The following is a 9639-nucleotide window of genomic DNA, read 5'->3' as shown; positions in this document are numbered from 1 at the left end:
AGGTAACTTTGCTGCTTCATCCCCTTAACGATACCCATACAACACTCTTTTGTTCAAAAAACAAAAACAAAATGGCATAGATATCCTTCTCTGAAGCTCAAATATATCAGTGATATTAACGGAGAGCACATTCACCTACCAAAGGGTATATATTCACTTATATCAAATATCTGCATATGAACAAAATGAAAATACCAGCCTACTTTACCATCTACCTCTCGACAACGAAACAAAACATAATACATTATATAACTGAAAAATCATTCTTTTCAAAGGTCCAGAAGAGTTAAAGGAGGCAATGCAAGGGAAAACAATGAAGGATCAGATGATTACTGGATTGATACAGTATCCAAGTGTTAACATATATAGTGGAAGTTCAAGCATGAGCTCACTCTTCTTTTACCAAATAGAAAAGGTGTGACTTGTAGAATGAAGAATCGATGCAAGAAAGTAACGGCTGTGCAGAGTACCATTATTTCGATTCCCATGGTGAATTTCCATACAAAAGAAATCTTCATCTTGATTGTATCTTTAGGACAAAACAACTCAACCAAATAGTATGCAATCAGCCGAGCTCGCATTTTCTGCACATGGAAATAACAAAACAGTGTCAATCAGGTTACCTTCTACAGAAATGATTGTCTATTAAAATCCAAACATAATCAAGAGAAAACAGGTCGCATATCCATCAAATTAAATTTCTTGCATAGAGTAGAAAAATGCCCTAAAATATGATCATGCTTTCTAGCACTCGCTGCCTGGAACTGACATGATCTAAATCAGAATTTTGGACAATTAATATATAAATTATAAGGTATAGTAGATGAAGCTAGAATTGGAAATAATCACACAATTTGTTTGTAAGAAATCCGAACAAAATATTTGAATCATAATCTCTGAACATAAACTTGGGACAAACCAATGACATTAAAGCGAAGGCATTGGAATCAAATATGAACCAAGCAGTGAACATTTATTTAAGCTCAAGCTTACCGTATACCTTTTCACCCACTGTGATTAACATTCTTCCTACTAATCCTTCGTACACCCAGTGCCGCGCTCCTCATCTCCCGGTCTAACTGCCGCATCATTCACCATTGTACACCAAGTGGGGCCCTCCTCATCTCCTGCTCCTCTACAGTTTCAACATTAGTAATAATTGAGAAACACCTACAAAGGTGGAATTGACATCAGCCATAAATCACAAATTCTAGGCAAAGAAAGAGAATTCCTATAAAGCAAGTATCAAAATATTGCTCCCTCCGAGATACTACAAACAAAGAGCTATAGTTTTGAATATGATAACAAATTATCACTTCCGTTAAGCATAACTATGGAACAAAACACCATGTGTCTTACATTCAAGGATAAAAGGAGGCATCATATACACACGTGCTAGTATGCTAGATAGTACATTTTAAGTCTGGTAACATTGAAGTAACCTGGAAGCATATCTCAGCAAAAAGTTCCAAAGAAAGTGATTAGAGAATCTTCAAGCAGAACCTCTGAAAATAGGCAAGAATAAAAGAAATCTCACTGGGTAAGACATTACAACAAACAAGTACTGGCAACCGGCACACAGCAGCCACCTCGACCCAGGCTTAATCTATCTCAGCAAAAGAAATTACACCTAAGGAAAAGAACTTGCAACCATGTTCTTACTATGTGAGCACAGAGAACAGAAAAACTGGTTTATGATCCCACAATGCTACTAAATTCCTTGGCCCAGTTAAGGTGTTGTTCAACACCATCACCAAACCTGGAGTAAACTGCGCTTATCTCGGCAGTCGCCACACACCGGTGCCAGCTACGCAACAGCAGCGGCGAGGAGACTGGCGGCACACTCGAACAACCATTCAAAGCTCTCCAGGTTGTCTATCTCTGAAATTCCTCTCTTTTACCAGAAATTAGACACGGTCAAGAAGTCAAAGAAATAAAGCATTGTTGTCTTTCTTACGACAAAAAATACACTGCTAGTAATAGGGCTAGGCACAAATATGCAAACCAGACATTTTGCGTGTTTAAATCATGAATCGGCACACAACGCCATAACAAAAACTTAGTGAGAGATCGTTCATATTAACAGCAAGTGCTCCTACTCTCCTGGTGAAGATATCCGCCCGATCCAAAATCATGGCGCCTCGAGTGCTGGGCAGGGAAGGTGGCGGTGCGAGAGCAGGGGAGGCGAGACGGCGCGGAGAGAGGAGAAGAAGGGCTCGAGGACGGAGAGGTCCTATGGAAAATTGAGAAATGTACACGATCAGTTTACTGCATTGTAGTACACCTGTAAACATTGAAATCATGTCGGAAGATTATGACATAATATACAGACATTTATAAAATTGACAGTTGACACATGATGTTTCATAACCTAAGTTTTGCCAGCTGTAGGCTATTAGAGAAGTGATGCATCACTACTACTTATTAATCCCGATGAAAAGGCTAGAGTAAGGAATTGATATATAAGTATTAAATTCAAGCCAGCACAAAGTATGGTTCTATCCATCCTGTTTTGGCACATAATATTTAATGTATAAGGAGTAATGCTAAAAAGAAATGCCCCAATTTTCCTAGATAAAAATTTGGTGCATCACTTATATTTTCAGTTTCAATTCATTCGGCCTATAGATTGAGTTATGCTTAATGTATGGAACTGAATTGTATGTACAATGCTTATTTGGATTTTTACAAAATTATATCTTATAGTGACATCAGTGCTACTACTCAAGGCTTTTGTTGTAAATGAGTTGTGGAGAACTACAGATTCAAATGGTTGGAGAGCATCTTCTGCACCACACACCTATTGCCTCATCTTGTGTCATTCTGTGTGATGGCAAATATAATTCGTAAATGCGATCTCTCTACTTGCAAACCCCAGCAAAAGAATCTGAGAGCAATGTGTATTTGTGTGTCTAGTGCAATGGCGGCTTGACCCAACAAGGCGACAACAGCTGGTGCTCGCGTTTGTAACCTCAAAGGAAAAATGTGTGTGAGAGAGAGAGGGGGGGGGCTCACATGCGCACTTGGGACGGGCTATCCAGTCTCACCTGATTTTGCTGCCAGCTTCCATCAGTACGCCTCCTCCTTTGCATCAACCATTAGTCATCACTCATCTATTAGAACCTGGAAACGAAAAAGATTAAAAGATTGTGCCCATTAGGTAGCAAAACAACAACTACCTTAGCTAGTTCCATCATGCAGCAAGACTAACTATGATATGAATTTGAACCAAAGTTGAACAAGGCGCATACAGGACCTCAAAGGGAATCTGAGATGTCACGCAAACAGCCATTGCAAACTACAAAATTTAGTAAGCTCCTACACAGGAAAGAACCTGGGAGTCCAGTGGCATCTATCTAGAGCTAGATGACTCCACGAAATCGCACGTACAGGAGGTTCCGCCTAGATACAAACGTACTGCTGCTAGTATAGGAACCAATCAAGCTGTACAAATAGATGGGATCATTGAGAACCGGGGAGGTAGGGAAGGGGAAGAAGAAGAGCATAGAAGAGATGGATTCCATCAACAGGGAGGGCCGCTGTGGGGGGAGGGGGACGCGAGAGGAGGGAAGGCACGAGATGGATCTCACCGGCGCCGTCGAGGAGAGGAAAGAGAAGGGCGCGGGAGGGAGCTCACCTGCGCCACCGCCGACCGCCTCTGGACACCGCCTCGGTGTGGTGGGTGGGGTTGTGGAGGGCTCACGCGTGGGGGAGTGGAGAGGTGGAGCTGCTCCTGCCGCTGTGCGTGAAGAAGTGGCCGGAGCCCACTGCGGCTGCCTCCGCGCCCACGCGCCTCGGATCTGGCTGCCGCGCCACCGCCTGGTCCTCCTCCTCACGCATCTTCCCCCTCCCTCTCCTCGCTCTCCTCACTCCCCGCGACCAACGCGCTGGCGCCGACGGGGAGAGGAGAGGAGCCGACGGCCGTGGCCTCCTCCTCCTCCTCACGCATCTGTCTCCTCCCTCTCCTCAGTCTCCGCAAGCCGCGGCCCGCCCACTCACACCGATAGGGAGAGGAGAGGACCCGGCGGCGGCTATAGGGATGAGGGCGGGGGAACGAGACGCTGCTGCCCGCCCTGTCGCTTCTCCTTTTTCTCTGGTTGTGCTGCTGGGGGAGGAGACGCTACTGCCTGCCCTGTTGCTTCTCCTTTTTCTCTGGTTGTGCTGCTGCCCGCTCTAGATGGCCTACAACCCACGATCATTGCATCCCACCCCTCTTTTCCAGCATAACAAGCACACGCACGCACGCCGCGACTGAAACAACGGGCCCGCGCTGTATATTGGCCCACACGTCATCAACTCGGAAACGAACCAGCAGCCCACAGTCGACGCCTTGCGGAGAGGAGCGCTCCAGTCCACCCCTCTTTTTACCACAGAGCACCTCCTTTTCTCACATGCATGCACGCATGCAACGCACACTACACGGCTGGCCCACGCAGATGCGTGCCCCATGTGTCATCCACTAAGCCGCAAAAACACAGAGTGAGCTAGAACTGACGGCCAGATCTTTGACAGCCAGCCAAAAAGTACTGAAAACTTTACACCGATGCATATTGGGTGAACCAGATCGAAGGCAAAACACGATGGCCTCAGGTATGCGGGTAGCATAGAAGGGTTTATATGTTCAATTGGCTTTTCCTATGGACTCAATGTGATATTGGCTCACTAAAAGTAAACTGTAGAGTCTTGAGCTTGAGCCAACATTCCTAATCCATGCCATGCCAATCATTGAGCTTTCCTGAAATATTTATATTGAGATAGCATTAGCTCAATGAGCTATATGTTGTTAGTAATTACCAAAAGCACCCAGGGATAGTTGCACTTTCAATCTCCCCCTTTTTGGTAATTGATGACAACATATATATCAAAGCTTCGACAAATGATAATAAGATTGAAATACATCGTCGCTTTGAGAAGTATGTGATAAGCAAGAGCTCCCCCTAAATTTGTGCATTATTTAAAATTTGCTTTTGAATGCAAATGCACAATCGATTAGGATCATGGGCACTCTTCCATGTCGCATACATCTTGGTGGAGCGCTCAAAATGATAAACATTAAAAAAACATGCACTCATCACCAAATAAAGTGAATGATCATATAGAGATATAGAAGATAGTATCATCCAAGCAAGCATTAAGGTAGCATATGATCAATCACATGATCACACAAGTATTTCACACAAGAACATAAAGTATCTCACACAGGCACACAATAAAAAGTTCAACCAAAAGCAAAGAAGCAAAACACTCTCTCAAAGCCTATGGTCTATACATATTTCTCCCCCTTTCGCAACAAGTTACCAAAAAGTTCAAATATGCATATGATATGCGTCTCTCAAGTTTGGTCTTCGGGAGGTGGTGTAGAGAGAACTCCAAGGATGAAGGCATCAGTTGATGTAGTTGGAGCTTGTGGAGTGGCTGCTGGAGGTGGCACTGGAGTTGTGGCTGCTGGTGCTGATGCTGTTGCTCTTGTATCAGGTACATGCACTACAACAGACCTCTGTCCTCTAGGCACTCGCTGAAATGCATCAGTAGTTGCCTTTCCTTTCTTCTCTTCTGCTTCCTCCTAAAGCTGCTCAACTGCTGTTTGAATCTCAGTTACCTTCAGATCAAGATCATAAATTTTGGTTTCTATGATCCTCTCCAAGCTCTCCTAGTTTTGAGTCAGGGTGGCCAAGCCCTTCTCAATCCTCAGTGTAGACTGGATCAGATATGCAAGTTGATCTTGCTTGCTCTTCAGGAAAACTTGAGATGCCTCTTCAACACTTGGCATCTTGGCAGCTTTCTCCGCCTTTGCTTTGGCTCTCTTCTCTTGTGCTTGAGCTGATGATGGTTCCTTCTCATTCATCACTACAGTGTTGTCTTCAAAATCAGGATATAAGGGTAGATGCTCCTTATCCAACAGATATGTTCCTGTGCCCATCTTGGATTGATGAGCTCCTGAATGTGTGGAGCATACCCACAGCTTCTCTTCTGGTCAGCAGCAGTCCTCTTGATTGTCTCTACAATCAGACTCATGACCTTGAACTTCTGAGGGACATCAAAAAGCTGTAGCAGGTTGATAGAATGCCCTCTGATCATCTTGTGATCTCCTGACTTGGGTTGCAGAGTGTGCCTAAGGATTGTGTTGATGGTAGGCAGACCAGACAACAAGTAATGTACTGATCCAAGCTTGTGAGTCTCCAAAGCTTTATCTGGGATCTCCTTGTACATGTTTGCCACAGTGTTGTGGTCCTTCTTCTTCTTCTTCATCTTCAGAGGGATCTCTCATCATGGAGGGCTTGCCAATGACTCTGGCAATGGTCTTCTTGACCCTCTCCTTCCTCTTCTTGCCTTCTCCACCTTCCTTGGGTTCAAGAGTGAACTCCATTGTCTCTGGAGTGGAGGCTCTAGCCTTAGACATAGGAATTCTCTTTGCTGGTGCCTTCTTATTCATCCCTGGCTTAACTGCAGCAGTTGTGCCATACTCCATTTTCAGCACCTTCTTCTTGGAGCTTACTTCCTCTTCAGTAGCCACATAGTCCTCATCCTCTGAATCTGAGGTTCTCTTCTTCCTGGTTCTGGTGGCTGCCTTTGGCAGGTTACTTGGAGTGCTCCTGCTGCCATCATCAGAAGTGCTTGAGGGATCTGAACCCTCACTCAGCTGCACATGTTCCTTAGACCTGTTCTGACTGTCACTCTGATCAGACATCTTTGCAAACTTACTGACAGTAGACCCTGTGAATAGATGTAGATGAGATAGAGTGGATGAGCATCACAAAGTGCAGAGATTTTGCAAAACAGATGACTTAAAAACTTAGTTTTATTTCTCCACATAAAGCATTTTGCAGCTACCGATTTGTAAACTCGGTGATACCGAAGCAATTTTTGGAGCCTAAACATGTGAACTCGGTCAGACCGAGTCACAGTTTGGTCGCAATAAGACTGCTAGGGTTTCACAGAGAATCGAACTCGGTCACATCGATTTGCAGTTTTCGGTCAGCCCGAAAATCGCAAGTGCTATGGCCTAAGCCAAATCGGTGAGACCGATTTCTACAACTCGGTCGGTCCGAGATGAGTTCGGCGGAGACCTAACCCTAAATTTTCAAATCAAATCTAACCTAAAGGATGTTTTCAGTGGATAGGGTGTTTGTATACGTGGTAAGGATCATGGCAAAACAATGTGCTATGAATCAGAGGTAAAAGAATAGCACAAAAGGTCGAACCCATACCCTAGTTCGGCGGTAGTTCGCTATGGCAACAATGGCGGAGCAGATTTCCATTGACGGCGATGGAAACCAGCGGCGGGAGGTCGCTGGCGGCGAGGAGATGATCCGGAGACCCGAGGAGGCGGAGCAGGACACACGCGTGGGCTGAGGAGTTTGAAGAAATTTCCAAAATCTCACTCGTGGGTATATATATCCCGACCCTGTCGGTGTGACCGAGTGGAACAACTTGGTGGCACCAAGATGCAGAATCGCAAGCGATTACTGCAACTTAGTGTGACCAAAAAGTTCAAATCGGTGTGACCGAAGTGGATGACTCGGTCATACTTAAATGCACAAAGAGGTTTTGGAAGTTTAAGTCTATGACGAATCGGGGACTTCGAGTGCTCCTCACACAGAGTGGTTCGAACCTGACTTGATCAAACTTTGTGATGTAGCATGAATAGAGTTTGAGACGAGACAAGCATAGAAAGCTAGAGGGAGTCCTTAGGCATTCTTGTGCATCCATTTGCAAAAGAGAAAAAGCCAAACAATCAAAGCAACAAATGGATGTCCTCGAATGAGTAAAATATGCATCCAACATGCTCACACAATAAGATGACAAATGAAATATGTGACAAAGCATGCACATTCACTCTAGCATCTATCAAGCAATTTGGCGATGACTAGGTCATCTATATATGAGTATATTGACTTAGGAGTCAAATGAGAACATTTGATCATAGGTCATACTCATCGTTTAAGCACAAGTGGGGTTGCCACTTTTACATAAAGCATTGTTGTGTTCACATCATTAGAGTTGCTTTAGCTCAATTGATTAGAGTAAAGCTCCCCCTAGATGTGATATCCCCCCTTAGAGGGATGAACTAACCTTGGGTTTTGTCGATGATGACTTCATGTAGGTGTTGAAGATGTAGATGCTCAATGTTGATGTAGATCGTTCGGAGCAATCCATTGGAGTGAGTTGCACTTTCAATACCTACACGGGTTAGTCCCACAAGGAACAAACAAGGATATCCATAGACATAGAGTGATGTTCACATAAGATGATGTCCATGAAAGCATTAGATTACCTTGTCCCTTGACTTACCAACAAGAGGGTTTGTGACTCCTTGAAGTAGTGCAAGATATGGAAGTTGTTTGCACTTGTCCTTGCCAAAATGATATGAGTGAAGTATGTTGGGGGAGTCACCCTCAAGAACTCTCTAGTTCTTCTTCTTCGGGACCCACACCATCTTGATGGGAATCCTTAGAGTTGTAGTCGTACTTGATGAAGTAGAACTTGATGTAGTCTTGGGAACCCACTTGACCAATGCCTTAGGGGCTTCTTCAAATGCATCAATTTCCTCTTGAAGCTTGTCCTTGCCCTTTTGCTTGTGGTCTAGTGGTGGAAGATCATCTTGAGCTTGTGTCCCTTGGAAATAAGTAGGATCATACTTCTCTTGTTGAGGAACAAACTTCATCTTGGTGTATTGAGCTTCTTCCCAGTCAACTCCATTGGCATTGAACTTTCGTTCAAAACCAACACCTTGATTCTTCCGGTGTCTTCCTTGCTTGCATACAATTTCCTCAAATTGCTTACTTCCGGCAAGGCTCTTGTAAACACCTTTCTCTATAATTCCCTTCAATAAGCTATTTTCTTGCTCAAGTGTAACTTGGCTAAGAGAATCATTAGTGGAATCAAGAGAACTACTAGAAGCAACAACATTGGTTTTAGCATGATTATTCTTACTACTAGAAGAAGAATCTTTCTTGTTCTTGTTGCTAGATTTAACTTGTGGCATGTAAGTAGACAAGAGTAAACGCTTGGCAATGTAAGAAGAACTTTTCTTGCGAAGATCATCATTGATTGCCTTTAAGAACTCATGCTCTTGCTCAAGGTTGAGCTTTTCAAAGCGTAGCTTCTCATGAGTCTTCAAAAGTTCTCAATGATCTTCCAAGGTAGTTTCATGAGCTAACTTAAGAGTGTTTAGTTCTTTAGTTAGATGCTCAATCTCCTTCTTATCATCGTCATTCGTTTTATCTTGATTAGCATGATTAATAGCAAGTTCATCATAGTTTTCATAACTAGAGTTGTCAACAAGTAAATCATCATCTCCTAGCAAATCATCTTCATCACTATTGAAATCAACATACTCGGGGTGTGATACCTTTGGGCCTTTAGCCATGAAGCATCTTCCAATTCCTTCATTTGGTGAGTCAAATATGTCGTAGGAGTTGGTTGACACAAGTGCTAGGCCGGCAACACCTTCATCTTGAATATATTCGGAGTCGGAGTGATAACTTCTTTCGGAGTGATGGTCGGAGTCGGAGCCGGATATCCATACACCAACATGAGCTTGATGTCTTCGTTTTGTGTAGCTCTTTGATGATTTGTCCTTCCTTTCCGAATCCTTGCTTCTTCGAGAGGGTCTTCATTCATACCGATCATCTCTAC

General features: G+C 43.8%; 1 long non-coding RNA gene across 2 annotated transcripts; it reads right to left on the bottom strand.

The window, feature by feature from the left end:
- Nucleotides 1–305: 305 nt before the first annotated feature.
- LOC109780400 (uncharacterized) lies at nucleotides 306–4126 on the bottom strand. Of its 2 annotated transcripts, none has more exons than XR_012202155.1 (4): nucleotides 3638–4126; nucleotides 3048–3123; nucleotides 994–2233; nucleotides 306–584 (listed from the first exon to the last, which is right to left on the bottom strand). It is a non-coding gene; the product is annotated as an uncharacterized lncRNA (long non-coding RNA). The 2 variants fall into 2 exon arrangements; XR_012202154.1 differs by having other exon boundaries at nucleotides 1001–2233.
- Between the last annotated feature and the right edge of the window lie 5513 nt (nucleotides 4127–9639).

This window comes from Aegilops tauschii, chromosome 2, assembly GCF_002575655.3.
Source record: "Aegilops tauschii subsp. strangulata cultivar AL8/78 chromosome 2, Aet v6.0, whole genome shotgun sequence".
In the NCBI taxonomy this organism is placed as follows: Eukaryota; Viridiplantae; Streptophyta; class Magnoliopsida; order Poales; family Poaceae; genus Aegilops; species Aegilops tauschii.
Note: the sequence above shows the minus strand (reverse complement) of the source record. Positions and strands in the feature narration are given on the sequence as shown.